The sequence below is a fragment of the Leptidea sinapis genome, chromosome 23 (assembly GCF_905404315.1).
Source record: "Leptidea sinapis chromosome 23, ilLepSina1.1, whole genome shotgun sequence".
NCBI classification, from domain to species: Eukaryota; Metazoa; Arthropoda; class Insecta; order Lepidoptera; family Pieridae; genus Leptidea; species Leptidea sinapis.
The window spans coordinates 10,898,815-10,921,127 of NC_066287.1; the positions used below are offsets into that span (position 1 = coordinate 10,898,815).

General features: G+C 36.1%; 1 protein-coding gene across 1 annotated transcript in view; it reads right to left on the reverse strand.

The window, feature by feature from the left end:
• The window catches only part of LOC126971225 (extracellular sulfatase SULF-1 homolog), a 124,242-nt gene extending 108,084 nt beyond the window's left edge, over window positions 1–16,158 (reverse strand). Inside the window, exon 1 of the mRNA XM_050817403.1 lies at window positions 15,886–16,158. The gene's annotated coding sequence lies outside the window, so the exon portion shown is untranslated. The remainder of the gene's footprint in view (window positions 1–15,885) is intronic.
• Window positions 16,159–22,313: the final 6,155 nt, after the last annotated feature.

Below are 22,313 nucleotides of genomic sequence, written 5' to 3' on the forward strand. Positions count from 1 at the left end.
TTCAGCAGTGGAGGAGTAGGATATACGACAGAACAAATTTTTTTTTTATGGAAAAGGAGGACAAACGAGCGTACGGGTCACCTGGTGTTACGTGATCACAGCCGCCCACATTCTCTTGCAACAGCAGAGGAATTACAGGAGCGTGGCCGGCCTTGAAGGAACCATCCCTACAGTTCCGCAAACAACAACAAAAAATTACCGAAAGTGTGCGTCGTGTGCGTGAAGTCTGTAATATCAGACAAAGACATTTTGCGCGAAATGCATTCTTTTTGGGTGCCGTAGACTCAATCGCACAAAAAGTGTGTCATCTACGATAGGCCTTATCCCCAAGGCAAACAAATAAATGGTTCAATCATTAATGAATATTCACTACGATATTAAGACCTTTTAAAACACAAAGTAATGAGTTAGTGTCGTTCAGCCAGGCATTAAAGGCTGTGTCGATGCATAAAACTATTATATGATGACAATGCTCCGATATTTCTAGAATAAAAATGCATTATAAATAGAATATGACGCGATTGGATTCCAATTTAAGCTGGTTGATATCAAAATTACGTGGAATGCACGTTTAGCTTTAAATAAATTTTTTCGCGTCTCCTTTTAGTTGAAGTACATAATATAGCGAGTTCGGCGAAAAAGAAATGGAGTGAAAGAGAAAGAGTATCTAGTGAAAGAGAAAAAAGAGCTTTCCTTTGCCGTTTTCTTTAACACAGAATTTCTACAAACGATTATAACATACAAAAATAAGTTTTCTATTTCGTAGACTTAAATATTTTATAAACCTGATGATACTCATTCTAACGTTTTTTTTTATGAAAATTAGGGACGAGAAACGCAGGACGTTCATCTGATGGTAATTGATACGCCTTGTCCATTTCAATGCAGTGCCGCTCAGGATTCTTGAAAAACCCAAAAATTCTGAGCGACACTACAATTGCACCTTGAGACATAAGATGTTAAGTCTCAATTGCTCAGTCATTTCACTAGCTACGGCGCCCTTCAGACCCAAACAGTTACGTTTACACATTACTGCTTCATGGTAGAAATACGTGCCGTTGTGGTACACATAAACTACCTGGCATCCTGTGGCGCCTCCCACTGGCTTTATCTGCATTTTAAATCTGTAAAATCTTCAAAAATATTCATTCAATATTCTTTGTTTTATACAATGTAGTGATTTCCTTCTGATAGAACTATTCTGCATTTTTTATCCAAATTTTATAAATTTTTTTGACCAATTTGCGGTTTGCAATGGCTTCTGTGGTTGCATTTAACTAATCGCATCAACGAGAAGCTTTATATGACACTGTATTTGATTTTGATCCTATATCACGCCGTCCCTATTTGATTTTAATCCTTTCAGGTCTGGTTATCAAAGGATAATATATCACGTAAATCCTTCTACATCCTGATAAGATTCCTTGTAATGCTGTAATATGTGAGCACGATATAAGTAGTAGAGATTATTGGTTTCGTAATTCTGGAAAGCTGTCATTGATTGAGGATTAACGAGATTGATATCTATCTATCTATATATATAAAAATGAATTGCTGTTCGTTAGTCTCGCTAAAATTCGAGAACGGCTCGACCGATTTGGCTAATTTTGGTCTTGAATTATTTGTGGAAGTCCAGAGAAGGTTTAAAAGGTGTATAAATAGGAAAATGCTGCTAAATTAAATAAAAACAACAAATTTGTTTTTCCTTTGATGTGTCCATACATAATTTCTATGAGAGAATTTAGTGACGCACGGTTTGACAGTTCCGCTGTGAAACAATTTCATTATAACAACAGGGAGCATATTTTACGAAATAATTCTTGATGTTTTGAAATATTATTGGCAAATTCATAAAAAACAGTATTTTTTTATTATATACAGAACAACGTCTGGTGGGGTCAGCTAGTTTATAATATATCTTCATGATCGTTAATATAATGCTCGCATTATGCCTTAATTCCTTGGACAATTTATACATTTAGATAGAGCCTCTAACTCGCATGACAACAGGCAATTTATAACTTTAGTGTGTATGACAGCTAAGTAACTTTGTAGTTTCAAGTGTGCGTGCGTTGCTCAAAATAGAGGCTAACAGTTCGCTGCAATTTTTTTCGGTGTGTTGACGGCTTAATTTAATTATCAAATCTTTATTTATTTACAGTGTGTATGGATTTATGCATCAGCTGTACTCAATAACTATTATTGTTAAAATTAGTTGAGTATTTTTGTTGCATCACTTTACATATATTATAAATAAAGTAATTTTGTTTAACTATAAAGCTGTAGGTGAATGTTGATTTCAAAGAGTGGCAATGAGTATTTTGCCACTTCTTCTCATTGAAGCCCCAACCATTTTCGAAGAGGTGGTAAACGGTAAAAGTATAAGTTATATTTAATTAAGGATTGGTCTCCGCTGCGCTCCAACTAGATACCGCACTTCCTAAGAACAATAGTTGTTTTATTACGGCAATTATTAGATGCTTGTGTGCGTGGCATCTTGACACTCAATGACGTCTTTCAAATTATGTAACATACACTTCGTGTTATTTTAAATTGAAATTAATAAAATACAAAATACTTACTGATAATGTGTGATATAATTGTACAATGTTTTACTACACAACCCGGCATTTTAGTTTCAAGATTTCCTACAATTCTAACGTTTCACTATTAAAGTCAAAAGTCTAAGTTATTTATTTACAAGTAACATTTACAGCTAAATTTCTCTCAAAGTTAGGACAAGGCACATGTTTCGTCTTGACATGAAAATATTCTAGTGGTCACTATTTTAAATATTATAAACTAACATAAATCAATAACTGGTACATTGAAGTTGGCCAACGTTAAGGCTACACTAAATGCCAGCGACCTTGAGCGATATGAGTTCACGGCTGCCGGCCCGCCATCTATGTAACAAAGCCAATATTTTCAAAATTCTTGGGTGGAAAACAGTTTATATGCTTACAATCCTCGTTATTCACTACTAATCTAAATAAATGAACCAACACAAAAAAGTACAAGCTATAAGAATATCTTTTCTGAGAGAAGTACCAAAAAATGCGTCACGCCATGCCAAAAAACTTGTTTAACTTCCAAGAAAAGTGGTAGTTCAAGAAGGCTCGCCAGTGTTAACTATAACCAACAGCAAGCATTAGCTACCCACAAATAAGACTTAAGGATATGTGTAACAGGATTAAGTAGTGTTCATAGCTCGAAATGCTATATTTTCACCACAAAACTTGTCTAAAAACACCATGTTTGCGTGTTTTCTGCTTACTCTTCGTCTTAAGCCATAACCTAAAAAACCCTATAATATACAACTACAATATCTTTTTTTTTTTAATTTATATAAAGCTAAAAGAGATACTTAATATAGTAAAATAATTACTATTATTACTTATGGATAATATTCTTGTATTGAGTAAAAACAATATTTTTAATAGCATTAATAATTTAAATTTAAATCTATTTAACACTGTCTCATCTCATATTTTATTTGTTAATTTATTAAATATTTTTACACACATAGCATGATAGTTTTTTTCATACAAAGTGGTTTTTATGTGGGTTACTCTAGATGGAAACAAAGAACAGTCGCCAAAACGGGTGAAATAATTAAATTTATCTTAGCAAATAAACTAGCTTCTAATACATAAAATTTAGTAAGAGTAAATATTTTAAATTTAGAAATAAGATTGAGAAATATGTTATTCTCGGTTTAAAATGTTTTATCTGTAAGCGGCTTGAAGTCATTGCTATATGCAGTGTCGGCGCATGGCGTACAAAGAGTACTAACAATGGGATGATTGAATGACAAAAGCCGCCATGGTCCACTGACAAAGTCGCTCCACCATGACAGAACCGGTCAAGTCCCCTTTGTGTCTCCAAACAGACGCATTTTATATATTCTAAGGCGAAAATACTTCGATAATTTATACGTCTAAATAGAGCTTCTTGCTGCTAGACAACCGATGAAAACTGGCCAGGTTTATTACTTTAGCGAGCGTGAAACCTACGTTTACACTCGCGATTTATATGTCACTTTGTGTTAGTGTGCATTGATAATATAATCAATAGAGGTTAACTGTTAACCTCAAATTTTTTTCGATGTTTCCACAGCTGTCACTGGCTATAGAGACGTACGTATGCGTCTAGAAAATAAAATTGAGTATGTTCATAGGCACATAAGTGAATTTGCCAGAAACTGTCATAACCATAATGTTAACACCAGGAACAGATATAAACTGATGATGCCTACTACTCGGCTAAGTCGAGTAAGTAAGTCTTTTGTGGGGCGATGTATATGCTTTTACAACAAGATCCCAGAAAATGTTCAAAACAAAAGTATTACGTTATGCAAAAGCATTATTAAAAAACGTTTGTGTGGTAAAGGTTACTATGGACATGAATGACTTTCTTAATGATACCACAGATTGGGAATGGAGCGACCGCCCTCAGGCTATTAAATAATAAGTTTAATTGTACAATGTTACTTTGTAAATGTTACTTTAATTGTAAAACATATTTTTGATGGAAAAAAAAGCCCGCTGAGTTTGTTGCGCCCATTCTTCTCAGGCCCGAGGCATTAATTTTGGAGTGGGTGGTAGATTTTTTTGACTTTCAATAAGTGATTTCACATCCTATTTTGAATAAAAATATTTGAATTTGAATTTGAGTTTAAAGTTAACCTCTATTTTGAACATGAGCAATGCACGCACACTAACACAAAGTGTCATACGAATCGCGAGTGTAATACGTAGCTAGGTACTAGTCACGCATACTAAAGGCATAAAGGCATTTATTTTCTCAAAATTGATTCCTTTAGAATTATTTTTGATGTCATTTCTAATAACTACTAGATACTACTACCGCTTCGGAAACAAATGGCGCTCTGAGAGAGAAGAGCGGCGCAAGAAACTCTCCTAACATTCTTTTTTTGCGTCCTTTTGAATAAAAATATACAATATTGTAAAGTCATTTCTATCGCTATAAAATAATCACAATCTAGTCCCAGGCTGTCCGATCATTTAGATATTCAGCAGTGGAGTAATAGGATTTACGGCACAGCCATTTTTTATAAAAACATTTAAATTTAGTTATAGATAATGCCTGAACAGTGGCTGGGACTTTATTATAGAAGTCTTTACATTTACCCTTAAAGCTATTAAGTATCGCTAAAGTAATAAACCTGGTCTGTTTTCATCGGTGGGCTAGCAGCAAGAGACTATCTAAACGTATTTATTGATCTAAGACGTGATCAACAAGGACTCGTTCTACATGATGTTCCCAAAATAATTAAACAAAAAAAAAGTTGTGAATGTAATTGTGTTCGAATTTATAATAAGTTACCGAGTAGCATTAAATTTTAAATTCTAGATTATTTAAGAATAAGCTATATAATTGGGTAAATGCTTATAATTTTTATAGTATTAAGGAATTTATGGACAAGAAATTCTGATATTAATTGTATTAAGTTAAATATTTGCATGCAAGGTATAGTGCTAGCAAAACATATAAGCTCATTATTATAATATTTTAACACCATTGTATACCATGTGTGTTATTTTATATCACTTAACATATATATTTTTTTTATGATAATAAGGGACGAGACGAGCAGAACGTTCAGCTGATGGTAATAGATGCGCCATGCCCATTACAATGCAGTACCGCTCAGGATTCTCAAAAAAGCCAAAAATTCTGAGAGGCACTACAATTGCGCTCGTCACCTTGAGACATAAGATGCTAAGCCTCATTTGCCCAGTAATTTCACTAGCTACGGCGCCCTTCAGACCGAAACACAGTAATGCTTACACATTACTGCTTCACGGCAGAAATAGGCGCCGTTGTGGTACCCATAATCTAGCCGGCTTCCTGTGCAAAGGAGCCTCCCACTGGTATATTGTAATTGAAATGATTTGTAAATCGATGAAAATGTAAATCTTGATATAAAAGAGTGGCAATGAGTTTCTTGCGACTTCTCAGTAGCTCAAACCTTTACGAGGTAGCGATAGATTCAATAAGAAAAGTACTTTTTTGACATTCATAAGTGTCGTTTCCGTGACCTACATGAATAAAGTGATTTTGATTTGATTTGATTTGTTGTAAATAAATATATTATTACTAGCTGACCCAGCAAACGTATTGCCGATATTAAAATCGCGATACAAAAGTAACTGTAGATCGTAGATGGGTGAAAATTTGAAGTTGTGTGTATTTTTTAATACTGACTCATAATCAAACAAATTTAAAAAAAAGTCAATAAAATTAAAAAATAATATATAGGACCACCCTTAACATTTAGGGGGATGAAAAATAGATGTTGTCCGATTCTCAGACCTACCCAATATGCACTCAAAATTTAATGAGAATCGGTCAAGCCGTTTCGGAGGAGTTCAATGTTTAACACCATTACACGAGAAATTAATATATTAGATTATGTTTATTAAGCATTTTGCATATTCTTGGTTTATTCTCAGATATAACTTTTTGCCTAGTTTATTTGTAGTCCAGGTTTATAATAGTATAGATTTAATATTGATAATTCTGAACCAAATTGATTGAGTGACAAAGTTGTTTTATGAATAAGGATAATCAAATGTACATTCCTACGGGTCACCTGAGGGAATGCGATCGTCACGGCCCATACTTTATTGTGAGAACAAAAAAATATGGAGTCGAATACATCGCATGAACTTGCGAGGAGGGGATCAGTGACCCAAGTGGCTGGACGATTGCCACTCCTACCGCTGTCCTTCAGCATATACGTTCATGGATACACTCTCTCACGAACAAACACTAGGAGGCCCCTTTGCACGGGATGCCGGCTAGATTATGGGTACCACAACGGCGCCTATTTCTGCTGTGTAGCAGTAATGTAAGCATTATTGTGTTTCGGTCTGAAGGGCGCCGTAGCTAGTGAAATTACTGGGCAAATGAGACTTATGTCTCGAGATGACGAGCGATATTGTATTGCAGCTCAGAATTTTTGTGTTTTTCAAGAATCCTGAGCGACACTGCATTGTAATACTGCATAAAAATAAAAAATAAAAACCTACACTAGGTAGACCTGATGGATAAATGTCTCAAGCTGAAGACAGTAAAGAAGCGATTCCTGCACTCTCGCCCAAACTGATACGTAGACTTATCCGTCTAAACAGACATGACATCCGAATCATGGTAGGCACCCTAACGGGTCACACATCACTAAACAAACATCTTTTCAGTATCGACGTAACGGACAGACCTAAGTGCAGAGGCTGTCTAGCCGAAGACGAAACCGTCACTCACGTAATCCTGGAATGTGCAGGGGTTGCCAGCCAACGGGCAAAAACCTCAGTAAATACGAGGTCGTTCCGAGAAGTCTGCGAACACCTCAAGAGTGTTCTGAACTTCTGGAAGGAGCTGGGCTGGTTGCGATGGACCCAACTGAGTGGTTTAATTGCGGAAACAGGAGCCCCTTTACAATTACCAATACCAAGAGATGAATAAAGATACATATTAATTGGAAAACCGAGGAAAAATTGGTACGTACTGCAACTACCAACAACAGGAAAATAATAAAAAACTATTAAACACAGTCATCTCTTAACAGACGGACGACAAAAGATTAAATTGTCGTATTTTATACACGACTAGCTGACCCGACAGACGTTGTTCTGTAAATAATAAATAAAATAATGTTTTTATATGAATTTGTCAATAATATATCATAACATCAAAATTGGCGAGCAGCTTTCCAGTTACCCGACCGGAACACGCAAGTTCTGGTCGTTGTCGAAAGCTGCTCTTGGTAACTTCAACCAGCCGTCCATGCCGCCGTTGCACATGAGGAATGACACCCTGGCCCATACGGCAAAAGAGAAAGCCGATCTCCTGTGCACTCTTTTTGCCTCCAACTCGACTCTTGACGACAACGGAAAAACACCGCCGACCATCCCGCGGTGTCAGAGCTACATGCCTGAAGTACAGTTCCGACAGAAAACTGTTAGGCGAGCTCTGTTTTCGTTGGACGTCAGGAAGTCGAGCGGGCCGGATGGCATTTCTCCAACCGTGCTTAGAATGTGTGCCCCTGAGTTGACGCCGGTGCTAACGCGTTTATTTCGGCACTCTTATTCAAAAGGCGTAGTCCCTGATTCATGGAAGTCAGCCCTTGTCCATCCGATCCCAAAAAAAGAAGACAGTTCGGATCCGGCAAACTACAGGCCTATTGCTATTACCTCCCTACTCTCCAAAATCATGGAGAGCATAATTAACCGCCAGCTCTTGGTATACCTTGAGGGTCACCAGTTGATCAACGACCGGCAGTACGGCTTTCGCCGTGGTCGGTCGACTGGCGATCTTCTGGTATACCTAACACATAGATGGGCGGTGGCTATTGAAAGCAAGGGGGAAGGCCTGGCAGTTGGTCTGGATATAGCGAAGGCCTTTGATCGTGTATTGCACAAGGCGCTCCTCGCAAAACTTCCATCATTTGGGCTTCCCGAGAGCTTATGCAAGTGGACCTCCAGCTTCCTCACTGGGCGCAGCATACAGGTCGTTATCGACGGTTATTGCTCGAATCCGAAGCCCGTGAACGCTGGAGTGCCCCAAGGCTGTGTGCTATCTCCCACGCTGTTTCTTCTGCATATCAATGATATGTTAAACACCGCCAACATGCATTGCTATGCAGACGACAGCACTGGTGATGCCGTATACACGGGCGATGCAGGTCTCTCTCGGGAAAACATCGACCAGTGCCGGGAGAAACTTGTGTCTTCTATCGAGTCCTCTCTCGAGAAGGTCGCGGAATGGGGTAAGTTGAACCTTGTCCAATTTAACCCCCAGAAGACTCAAGTTTGCGCGTTTACCACTAAAAAAACCCCATTTGCCGTATCACCGCTCTTCGAGAACACTTCCCTTAAAGCCTCGCCTAGTATCGGAATACTGGGTCTCGAAATCTCGAGCAATTGCCAATTCCGTGGCCATCTGGAGGGCAAAGCCAAACTGGCTTCAAAGAAACTGGGCGTCATAAATAGAGCACGGCAATACTTCAAGCCGGCCTACATTCTAGCGCTCTACAAAGCGCAGGTCCGGCCTCACATGGAGTATTGCTGTCATCTCTGGTCTGGCGCACCCCAGTATCAGCTCGATCCATTTGACCGCGTGCAACGCAGAGCAGCTCGAATTGTCGGGGACCCAGTACTCTGTGAACGGCTGGATCACTTGGCGTTGCGTAGAGACGTCGCTTCATTGTGTGTCTTCTACCGCATTTATCACGGGGAGTATTCCGAACAGCTGTTCAACCTGATTCCTGCCGCCGAATTCCACCTTCGCACGACACGCCACAAGTTACGATATCATCCCCACCATCTGGATGTGTGGCGGTCCTCCACAGTGCGGTTTTCAAGGAGCTTTCTTCCTCGTACCACGAAGCTGTGGAATGAGCTTCCTTGTGCGGTGTTTCCGGGACGATACGACATGGGTACCTTCAAGAAAAGCGCGTACACCTTCCTTAAAGGCCGGCAACGCTCTTGTGATTCCTCTGGTGTTGCAGGAGAGTGTGGGCGGCGGTGATCACTTAACACCAGGTGACCCGTACGCTCGTTTGTCCTCCTATTCCATAAAAAAAAAAAAAAAAATCAAAAATTACTTCGTAAAATATGCACCCTGCTGTCGTAATGAAATTGTTTCACAGCAGAACTGTCAAACCGTGCGTCAATAAATTCTCTCATAGAAATTGTGTATGGACACATCAAAGGAAAAACAAAATTGTTGTTTTTATTTAATTTAGCAGCATTTTCCTATTTATTCACCTTTTAAACCTTCTCTGTACTTCCACAAATAATTCAAGACCTAAATTTGTCAAATCGGTCCAGCCGTTCTCGAGTTTTAGCGAGACTAACGAACAGCAATTCATTTTTATATTCTCGTATATAGATAACGATACAACTCCACGCTAAAAATGGTTTTGCTTAACGATTTTTCGTCGTTCCCAGGGTCGTATATTGTAATGGTATTTCGAAGTAATGATTCTATTTACATTGCTGATAATATAATATTGCTGAATGTAAAATAATTGGTGATTAAAGACTTCGTGATTTTTGTGGGTATAAACACTTCGTGATTTTTGTGGGTATACATACTATACTATGATAAATGTGGAAGAATGATGAACCACTCTCTAATGAAGTCCATGCCTACTTAAGGGCTTACAAGAGAAAATTAATTGTTGTAATAAATAGTGTGTATTATGTCAATGTCAAATGTAATCTTGATTTAAAAGATTGCCAATGAGTTTCTTGTTACTCATTAGCTAAACCCTTTACGAAGTAGCAGTAGATTCAATTTTTTTTTACATTCTTATGTGTCATTTCCGTGACCTATATGAATAAAGTGATTTTGATTGATCAATGGCAAGCTAAGGTTCGGTAACTAAGAGCCGGCTTTTAACATAATGTGTAACTAAGGACGACATTCTTTAAATCTATGAGCCTGATATTTAAATATATCGCCAAGGGCTTGTTTTCAACACAATATGTTTATTATGTTGAAAACAAGCCCTTAGCGATATATCATACATCAGGTGTACCAATGTATGTAGTTACAAACTAAGGGCCACGTTTTTAGATACTACTAGCTGACCCAGCAAACGTTGTATTGCCGATATTAAAATCGCCAAAAGTAACTGTTGATCGTAGATGGGTGAAAATTTGAAGTTGTATGTATTTTTTAATGCTGACTCATAATCAAAAAAATTTAAAAAAAATGTCAAAAAAAATAGATGTTATCCGATTCTCAGACCTACCCAATATGCACTCAAAATTTCATGAGAATCGGTCAAGCCGTTTCGGAGGAGTTCAAAGTTTAACACCATAACACGAGAATTTTATATATTACATGTAACTAAGAGAGGGGTTTTTAACACAATATATAACCAAGTATCACGTATTTTCACATCTAAGAGCCGGGTTTTTTAAATATGTCGCTAGGGGCTGGGGTTTTTTTAAAATCTCTTACTCAGAACCGGTTTTTTAACAAAATATTTAACTATGGTCCAAGTTTATTATATATGTAACTAAAGGCTGGTTTTTATTAAATACGTAACTAAGGTCCGGGCTTTTAAAATATGTAACCTAGTGCCGATTCTTAATTGTAGTTTAATTAATCATCGTTTTTTTGTGTGTGTAATAGAGGACATTTAAATGCATAATGTAATTGTGTGAGGCAAACTGCCTTCAATACCGCCAAAATGTTGTTTGTTACATGCACCGTTGGATGCTTTGTAATTCCGTGAGAAAATTATAGATCGCGGAAGGTTAAATTAATTCTTAGACTATTCAAGTTTTTTAGTAACATACTTATTATATAATTCTAAGACAATCACTGCGTGAAAAATTTAAAGAGATTAGTATAATGACCGTCTCTTGTTCACAGGAACATTAACTTGTTTAAGAAAAATAGCCATAGTCATAAGTTTAATACTAGGAATGAAGATAGCTTGCTGTTACCACTACCAGGCTCCATAAAGTTTATAAATCATTTAAAGGGCAGTGTATACGCTTTTTTATTAAACTTCCAAGTGAAATGCTTAATCTGCCAGTAAACAATGCAATGAACTCTGTTTTAATCAAAGAAAAAGTTATACTTTTCGAGAGTAATACATTAATTTCACAAACTATATTATAATGTAGCTATTACTATTTTAAGAAACCAAAAAGTTGACGATTTAAAATGTTCAAGTATGATTTCAATGAGTAAAGATATTTTTACTTTGACTTTGAAAATAATAATGGTACTTTGGTGGGATCATATTGGTGTATGTAAAGGGTTAACGGGAATAATATGATGCTTCATACGAAGAAAGAGAGAGATAATTGAACACCTGGAATACGATAAACATGATAACGCGTTATACGACACATAAGACCTGGTAAAATCGGTTTTCCACCCCAATAAATCCAGGTGTAGTAAATATTGGTCAAATCCTGTTGAGCTGTTTAACCTGATTCCTGCCGCTGAATCCCACCTTCACACGACACGCCACAAGTTAGGATATCATCCCCACCGTCTGGATGTGTGGCGGACCTCCACAGTGCGGTTTTCAAGGAGCTTTCTTCCACGTACTACAAAGCTGTGGTATGAGCCTCCTTGTGCGGTGTTTCCGGGACGATACGACATGGGTACCTTCCTTCCTTAAAGGCCGGCAACGCTCTTGTGATTCCTCTGGTGTTGCAAGAGAATGTGGGCGGCGGTGATCACTTAACACCAGGCGACCCGTACGCTCGTTTGTCCTCCTATTCCATAAAAAAAGTCCATTTCTGAGATACATGAACTATTTGTGTATGTATTTTAAGGATAAATTGCTCGTTCAGCTGTTAAGGATTACATAAAATTTCATAAGAGTTAGAAGATAACAGACTGCGTTAGGACATTCGTTTTTGTTCTACCTTTAACGAAAATTTTACGGTTTATGGTATTTTAAGTTCATTAAGCGTTGATTAAAGAACCGGTTTAAGACGGTTTCATCATATAAGTATTTTTTTTGTCAGAGTATGATTACCATTTCATTTATAATCGCCTAGTATTTGTTAATCAACGAGCGCTGTGACCTGTTGGTAAGTACGATCATCTTATTTTAATACTTGCGCAAAAAACCGGCTAATAAGGTTTATATAACATCTCCCTTAACGTTTATACTCCGAACGAAATAATAGACAAAAAACGGTTTCAACCGTTAAATTAAGGCGACACTAAATGCCAGCGACCTTGAGCGATATAAGTACACGGCTTTCGGCCCGCCATATAGATGCTTTGTTATATAGATGCCTGGAAAACGTAACATTTTAACAGGTGCAAATGGTTTTATGCCTACAATCCTCATTATTCACTACTAATCTGAATAAATTTCCCTACACGAAAAGGTACAAGCTATAAGCATAACTTTTCTGAGAGTAGTTCTAAACAAATGCATCATGCCAAACAACTTGTTTAACTGCAAAGAAAAGTGGTGGTTCAAAAAGGCTCGGCAGTGTTAACTATAACCAACAGCAAGCATTAGCAACCCACAAATAAGACTTAAGGGTATTTATAACAGGATTACGTAGTGTTCATAGCTCCAAATGCTATATTTTCATCAAACTTGTCTAAAAAAAACTTGGTTGCGTGTTTTATGCTTACCCTTCACCTTAAAAACTGGTTGCAATCTAGGAGTAGGCGTTTAAAACAAGCTCTCTTATTCTTACTCTTCTTACCTTTCCAGGAAATTCCCGATCTGATAGTGGACTAAGCAACCAGGTCGACTAACCTCATCTTTATATTCTTTTCAAAATCAAATCAAATTAAAATCACTTTATTCATGTAGGTCAATGAAATAACACTTATGAATGTCAAAAGTTTTCTTATTCTTTTACCATTTACCACCATTTCGGAAAAGGTTGAGCTTTAATGAGAAGAAGTGGCAAGAAACTAATTGAAACTCTTTTAAATCTCTTCATCAATCAATCAAATTCACGTGTAGCGGTGTTTGTAGTTAAACTCCTCCGAAACGGCATGAAATTTTGTGTGGATATTGGGTAGGTCTGAGAATCGAATAACATCTATTTTTCATCCCCCTAATTTTTGTTTAATTTTTTTTTACATTTTTTTTTTATTTTATTTATTATGATTTAGCATTAAAAAATAGACGGAACTTTAAATTTTCTCCCTTCTACGATCTACTACCATTTTTGTATCGCGATTTTTATATTATTCTGTTCCATCCACAAATCCGCTATAGGGTTGCAAAATGGCAATCGAATACAATAATTATTGCAGTACGATAAATTTGGTAGGTCTGAGAATCGGTAGCATCTACTTTTTATACTCCAAAAATTATTAATTACTTTATATGGCAATACAACGTTTGCTGGCTCAGCTAGTTTAATATATACAAAACGATGTGTGCTTATGACATGGCATGGCACGTAATATGAAATACAACTACATATTCTCAACGAGTGAGCGTTACGTAGCCGACGTGGCAGAGTAGTCTCATTCAGTATCCACAAAACAACGTGCTCAGCTTGTTAAAAGGAGTTTGTATTCAAAAATAAATATTTTAATGTAAGAAAATACAATTTATAAAACGCCATGGGCACTTAGGACGTCTCTGGTGTGGGACGCGAATTGCGTTGATATTCCGGCTACTTCTCATGTCCAAGTTGTATGTCTCATGTAAAAGATTTTGATATTTTCCATGACACAGTGACAAGTCTGAAAAAAAAACTAACCGCACATTTCTGTTCGTAAATAATAATAATATGAGAGTTGATATTCATACAAACTATAATATTTCTTCTTTTTATTATATCTATTATATTTTATCTTTTATCTTTTTATTATATTTGTAGGTCGAACTTTATTTTGTATTTAAAATAATGTCTCGCAATAAGAGTGGTGTATGCACTAGTAACTGGCATTCATACCAGATTATGTACCTATTAGACCATAGTTATTTAAACTTTTGTATGTTATACTGTTGGTGTGGCAGTAAATAAATAAAGAAATAAAGTTACGACAGTTGGTGCTTGGGCTGCTGCTTCGACTGCCGAAGACAGCAAACGTCGGAAATATGTCGGTCACAGTGAGTCTTACATCTTTGTGCCGTTTAGTGTTAAGAAACTATGCCCGTGGGGCCCAGAGGCGCGGAGAACGTACAAAGTACTATCTTCGGGCCCCAATAGGCGAATACTGGAAACCCAAGCTCTGGCAGCTATTTCGGCTAACAGATCAGCCTAGCCATCCAACGCGGAAATGCTGTCAGTATTCTTGGTACACTTCCGCGCAACGATATTTAAATTATTATAATAATACGTTTTCATTCATTTCATTTAATGATATTTTCAATTTCATGTAATACGTTTTTGTTTTATATAATTATCAGTAAACCATATAAAATGCCATGTTGATATAATAATAATATTTTCCATTTTGAAATTTAAATTCTACTGACTTCAATATAATCATTATATTATTTTGACACGACATTGAAGGAATACACTTACGGTAAAATAACTGAAGGTACCTTTTTATTTTGATAAGTTTAAGACGTGCATCTAAGTTAATAACACTTGAACCATGAAATAAAATTTGAGCATCGCTAAGCTGAACCCGATAGATTATGGTCGGTAGACTTATTGGAGAATGTAAACAGGTAGAACTAATTTTTCAGGCAAACTTCGAATACATTAACAAAAAGCCACGACTATTAATTTTTCAGTTAAATACGTTTTATCTTTATTTTTTATATTTAAAGCACAAATATGTACAACTCTAGCGAAATCGTGGTTAAAAGTAATATAATAAATCTTTTATATAAGTAAATTAAAATTTTAATATCTATATATAGATAAAGAAATTAATTCTTTTCTACCCTGGCATACAGTATATAAGATACAAATAGACAGTTGGATCCTGTGACTACAATCTTGTTTACAACTCGTTATTTGGCTTACATAATATATCCACATAAATCAGTAAAATCTTAATACAAAGAAATATTTTCAAAATATTCAACATTAATTATTTATATGTGCACTGTACTTTTATAAACAGTTATAAGCTGATGAACCAATACTAAAATGTTTACCCTTGTGCGGGTAAATACAGTTTCGTTTTATCTAATTTGCAGATAAGCCCAGCGTCAACCTGTCTGTCAACCGAAGAACTCTTGTATAAATTATGCAAGTAGGAAATAAGCAGTCTGTCAATAAAAAAATAACGAGCAAATTACACATTAAACACCATTTCTAACATGTATAAATACCTATATTCTTATAGCATACTCGCATAAAAGATGAACTTTACAAATAAAATTGAACATGATTTAAGATTTTTATCTTAAACCGAATAGTTGTGAACACTCACCTCAATTAAACAGCGTAACAGGATCTCACAATATGCACTCGATACAAAATGCTTTCCACAAAAATGAAGACACAAAATTACTGCAAGTATAATAATAAATACAACGATAAACAAAACTAACAAGGAAATCTGACAGAAATAGATTAAAAAAAATCTACGTTAAAAATTATGTGCATAATAAGTCTCGTAAAGAGTTGAAACTTGTATGTTGGCACGTAAATAACTACGAGACGTCCGACTCGGTTGAGAGCCGGCACAAGACTGAATTACCAAATCAAATGAACTGAGAACTCCCGACTGCAGTCAACAGCGTTCCCGCTCTGTAGTCTATGAAGATCACCTGCCGGTAAGCCTCAGATTTCGACGAAATATGATCCAAAAATCCCTTTCATGCCCAGGTAACAGAAGCATAGACACCCCATAAGTGTTCGCTATAACATGCTTCCTTTCACAAGCCGTTCGCACGCCACAAACTATAATTTAACACGGTCTATCATTGAGCATCTTGTAAATTGCTTGAGCATGATTACACCGTCATCAAAACAGCTCGAGTATGAAACTTAACGTTCCATTGATAACGAATGATCAAACACGCGTTGTATTTTAGCGGTGCAATAGTAATCAAAGGTACAAACTCAGTTATCGTTGAGATAGCGGCGTTGTACCGAAGCTTATCTCGAGGGTCCTAGGTCAATATTGGGATTTAGAAACCCCACATTGTTTTGTTTGCGTATGTCATTGTATGGGTGGAATACTGGTTACTGTTGAGCTACCAGATTCTGTCTTCACCTACCTGAAGAGCTTGTTGATAGAATGGTTATACCTACAGTGGGAGACCTCTTTGCACAATATCATTTTGTCACTATGCCGTGGATACGCCAGCGGTGCCTTTTTCTGTCTGTAGTAATGTGAAAGTGAAATTACATTTAATAAAAATGTCTGTATTTTAACATTAGGTTTTTGCGTTACATTTTTATTATTATTTTATTAAACCTGACGTTTCTTGAAATTTGCAGGTGAAGATTTCAGGGGGACTGAAACGAGATACCTTTGTTTTGGTTTTGTTAGCATTATCCAGTCCATACTGTTGCACAGAGTAACTTCATCGTTAACACTTTCTTATGATTCAATTACAAATGTATAGCTTTCAGACTTTTCCCTACACTTGTAGTATAAGACTGTATTACTTGCCAAATGTTATTCTATTTTTTAAGTAAGGAACGAGACGAGCCGGACGTTCCGCTGTTAGTAATTGATACGCCCTGCCCATAACAATGCAATGCCACTCTTGAAAACCCCAAAAATTTTGAGCGGCACTACAATTGCGCTCGTCACTTTGAGACATAAGATGTTAAGTCTCTTTTGCCCAGTAATTTCACTAGCTACGGCGCCCTTCAAAGTGATACACAGTAATGCTTACACATTACTGCTTCACGGCAGAAATAGGCGCCGTTGTGGCACCCATAATCTAGCCGGCATCCTGTGCAAAGGAGCCTCCCACTGGTAAATATGTGTCGAAATATATGCTTGTTGCAGCGTAAACGGTCGTATCATCTTTTACGTTTACTTAGATGTTTAATTTTTTCACAGTTTCAAAAGACTTTAGACTTGAGTACTTATATCGTTTTAATTTCAACTTAACTCCTTCACGCGTTCCAAAGATTCAAAGGGTCTTGACAGACAGACCATTCCGAGGTTCCATTTATTTCCTTTTGAGGTACGGGACTCTAGAAACAATTAAATATCAGACAATCCAACTGTACCACAACGGCGCCTTATTCTGCCATGAAGCAGTAATGTGTAAGCATTAATGTGTTTCGATGTGAAGGGCGCCGTAGCTACTGAAATTAATGGGCAAATGAGACTTGACATTCTTGTGTCTCAAAGTGACGAGCAATTGTGATGCCTCTCAGAGTTTTGAGTTCAATCAAAACTCCTGAGCGGCACTGCCTTGTAGTGGACAGGGATGGTATAATAAAGTAAACATGTGGTCGCCTAGAGGATGAGATTCAATAAGGGATTACAATAAATTTTAATTTTAACTTTGTACTTAATTAGGGTTTATTTGTCAAAGACTATCCCCCTTATTCATAATAGTCTGCTAACTTAAAGCATTGCTAATTCTCACTCTGTCTTCTTCTATTGACCTAAGTCAGAATGAGAAAAAACACTCCTTAGCGGCTGTTTAAAGTTAGCGGACCATTATGAATAAGGGGTATACCTTTATAATGTATGTGTGTGTGTTTTGTGTCATTCAAGAAGTAGTGTGTGTAATATTTATTTTAATTAATTTAATACATTTATTAGGCATTTAAAATAGCTTTATGCAATTATTCTTCTCCGTGGACAACTTAATTGTGTTAAATTTCATGTTTATCCGTTCACGCAATTTTTTAAAAAAGGGTATAAAGTTTTCGCTTAACTTATAAATATTATGATGTATTTATTGCTCTTCTCATATCTTTTTCTTATAAAAAAAATTATGATATATTATTAAGGGTATCCGTGCAACTTCCCGCTCAGCGCTTAAATATTATCTAATGCGTCGTTTTTGAGCTTTTCGAACTCAAAAAGATAGCTGTTGTATGCTTTTCAGCTCGTATGATGAAAGTCAAAGTCAAAATATTTCATTGACATAAAATCAAAAGACTGCTCGTCAACGTCAATCACAAAAAATACAATTCAGATATATACATGTTAATTACATAAAAGTTTAATAAAACACAAATTTTTTGAAATTTCAAAGTGCAATAACTTTTGAATGGATCAACCAATTTATTGACAGCAAAAAGCCAGGTTTTCCCAGTTTCCTAGATTTTCCCCCACAAACCTAATGTATTAGTTTTTTAAGCATAATAAAGTTTTATCCCTCAACACGTAGGTAGACAGTGTTGTAAAAATAAGTTTTCTGAAGGTATCAGAAAACTTATTTTTATGTAGGTATATATATAAGGCTAATTGTAAATTGCTTTAATAAGTAATTTTGTATATATCCTATTAACAAATATAGAAATATGAAAAATTTTTTTTTGTTCAAACAATTTACACGCGGTTGGCGGCATTCGACGCAGTTTTAAGCCACATAAAGGATGTTTATCAAACAAGGAAGTAAAGAGTTATGTATTCCGAAAAACAAAAACACTTTTTCCGGTTTTCTTTCGTTCGCGATATCTCTCGAACGAATCAACCGATTAGCCGTGATCGACATGGTTTTTTAAGGTAAAGGTTAGATAAGTGCTCAGGCTATTAAATAATAGATTTAATTGAGTGATGTTACGTTGTAACCATCTTTTTTATGAAAAACAGAAGCCCGCTGAGTTTCTTGCGCCCGTTCTTCTCAGGTCTGAGGCTTACTATTTCGAATGGGTGGTAGTTTTTGACTTTCAGGAATTGATATCAATCCTATTTTGAATAAAACTATTTGAATCTGAATTTGAAAACCTTCCTAGGACCTCATCTGATGAAAATTCGATTTTTGCAAAGCAAGATAAAACCAATAACTTTCTTGAAAATTTTCAACTTTATTGGTGAAACGGATTGCAGGGGCGCCGCTGGTCAATCAAGGGCTTTTCCCGTGGAATGAATATATAATTTATGAATTCTGACGCGGTATCAGGCTGTTATATAAAGGCTGATCCGTTGACCGAAATAACTTCCACCTTCGCACGACACGCCACAAATTAGGATATCATCCCCACCATGTGGATGTGTGGCGGTCCTCCACAGTGCGGTTTTCAAGGAGCTTTCTTCCACGTACTACAAAGCTGTGGAATGAGCTTCCTTGTGCGGTGTTTCCGGGACGATACGACATGGGTACCTTCAAAAAAAGCGCGTACACCTTTCTTAAAGGCCGGCAACGCTCTTGTGATTCCTCTGGTGTTGCATAAGAGTGTGGGCGGCGGTGATCACTTAACACCAGGTGACCCGTACGCTCGTTTGTCCTCCTTTCCATAAAAAAAAATAAGTGCCAGAACTTAGGGTGCCAGTTATAGTCCTATTGAAGCGAGGAGGTGTACATTCTCCACGCCGCTAGGCCCCACAGGCCAAGTGTATTTTTTATCTTCATCGTTTCAATTCAACAAATCATTTCAATTGCAACATGTAATTCCTCTCGTGTTGCAAGAGAGTTGTGGGCAACGGTGATCGTCGGCCGGCTGATGATGTGATAATGATGGCAATAGCCAGTATGTATATATCATACAATTTAGGATGATGCATCTATTCTTATTATAATTTTTTAAGGTTATTAATGATATATTGACATTGTTAATATACTTGACTGAATAGAATCATCTGAATTTTCTGAAAAACACAAAAATACTGAGCGGCACTACAATAATTGTAACGAGGCAATTATTGCCTCGTCACCTTGAAACATAAGATGTCAAATTCCCTATTCTTTTTATGCACCAGGAAAGCACAGGGCAGATTACAGAAAATTACAGGCATATATAAAAATATTATGAAATGCTTAATATGTCGATGTTGGTGTAAAATAGTGATAAAAAGAGTCTTGGCACTTCGACAAAACAAAACATTGGTATTCTTAAATGTAATTTTTTTATCTAAATTATTATCAAACACACACATAAAAATACTTTTAGCAAATTAGTAAAAATACACATCCAGAAGACTTATATCATATACTAGCTGACCCGACAGACGTTGTTCTGTTCATAATTAAAAAAAAAACTCTTGCGGGTGGAATTTCGTAAAATCTGCTTCTTAGCTGACCTCTACTCGGTGTAAAAAATATTCCTACCAAATTTCAAGTCTTTAGCTCTAATGGTTCCAGAGATATCGTGATGAGTGACTATATACGTGGACATCTCTTATATATAATCTATCTATCTATCTATATATATAAAAATGAATTGCTGTTCGTTAGTCTCGCTAAAACTCGAGAACGGCTGGACCGATTTGGCTAATTTTGGTCTTGAATTATTTGTGGAAGTCCAGGGAAGGTTTATATTATGAGTAAATATGAAAATTCTCGGAATAAAATAAACATAAACAAAAATTTTGTTCTTCCTTTGGTATGTCCCCCGTCGTTCATAAATCAAACTGAAAGAATAGTTCAAAATAAATAACTAATTAGAATCTATATATCTTTCTATCCCTCAGGAGATAAAAAATAAACTTAATTTTCGCTAATAGTTGGTAGATTAACCGCTACGTGCGAGAACTTTATTTACTTCGGTTATCCATTGTGATAGTGACGTTTCAATTCTTAAAAAACATTATTTTATTAATTATATTCAGAACAACTTCTGTCGGGTCAGCTAGTATATATATATAGATATCACATAGATTGGAGATGAATTGGTTTTACTAAAAGATCCAAGTGAGAGTTGAAGATCTAAGGGCATGTCAAAATAATATAATCGCCAACCATTAAAGAAACCCCGCCTGCATCTTTAAATGACTAGTCATAAAATAAATACATTATATCAGATATCGCACGATAAGCTTTCTTAGAGATAAAAAGAAAATATACGGCTTAGTCAATATTCGCGGAAAAATAGTCTTTATCACGAAATTTCGCTTGAAAGCCGAGGCGATGCACTTAGGTTCTGCTTTGTGAACGTAATAGGATTAAAAACTTGTCAGTTTGCATTTTATTATTTTGTTTGAATTTATTTTAAGTGTATTATTGTGTTCTAGAAAGAGGATACTTTAGGAGATCGATAGACGTTGAGGAAAAGTATAACACTATCGAATAATGGGTGTTAAATAATCTTAATTCTACAAAAGAAAGAAAGAAAACTAACTGTATATCATAATATAAACGTTATAAAATATTCATTTATTTACCACTGACAGTTTTCGCATATAAGCCTCGCTTAACATTCATTAAGTTATTTTTTTTTGGAAGAGAAGAACAAACGAGCGTACGGGCCGTATTGATAGCTTTGAAGTCGGTACCAAGCCAAATGTAAGTAAGTACCTACACTCGACACGCGTGACTTTGAGCGGGATAGCTTCGCCTAGAACAAAACAACCCAAGCAGACGGACACGCGTGGCCAACTTTACTAATTACAGTAAGTAAGCTGTTTATAATATAAAGTTTTATTTTGTTTATGGCTTGGCACCGACTTAAAACATATCAACATCAATAGTATTTTATAAATATTAAATCCCGTATTTTCATTTAAAAAAATGTACATTACAATTTTGTGTATGAACATTAGAAGAATCATTATTTAATCCTATCAAAAGTAACAATTGGTTAGAGTGAGACAGGAGGAGCCTGCCTATCTCTGCCGTATGCGTGAGAGAAACGGAAACCAGACAGACTCTCGCCGTAACGCGTAACGTTACGAAGCGTTTTTCCCTCCTATAAGAAATGAACACTTCAAAAAAATGAAAAACTATAATCTTACTATCGTAATAAAAACAAAACCGCAATACACAATACCTTAATTGT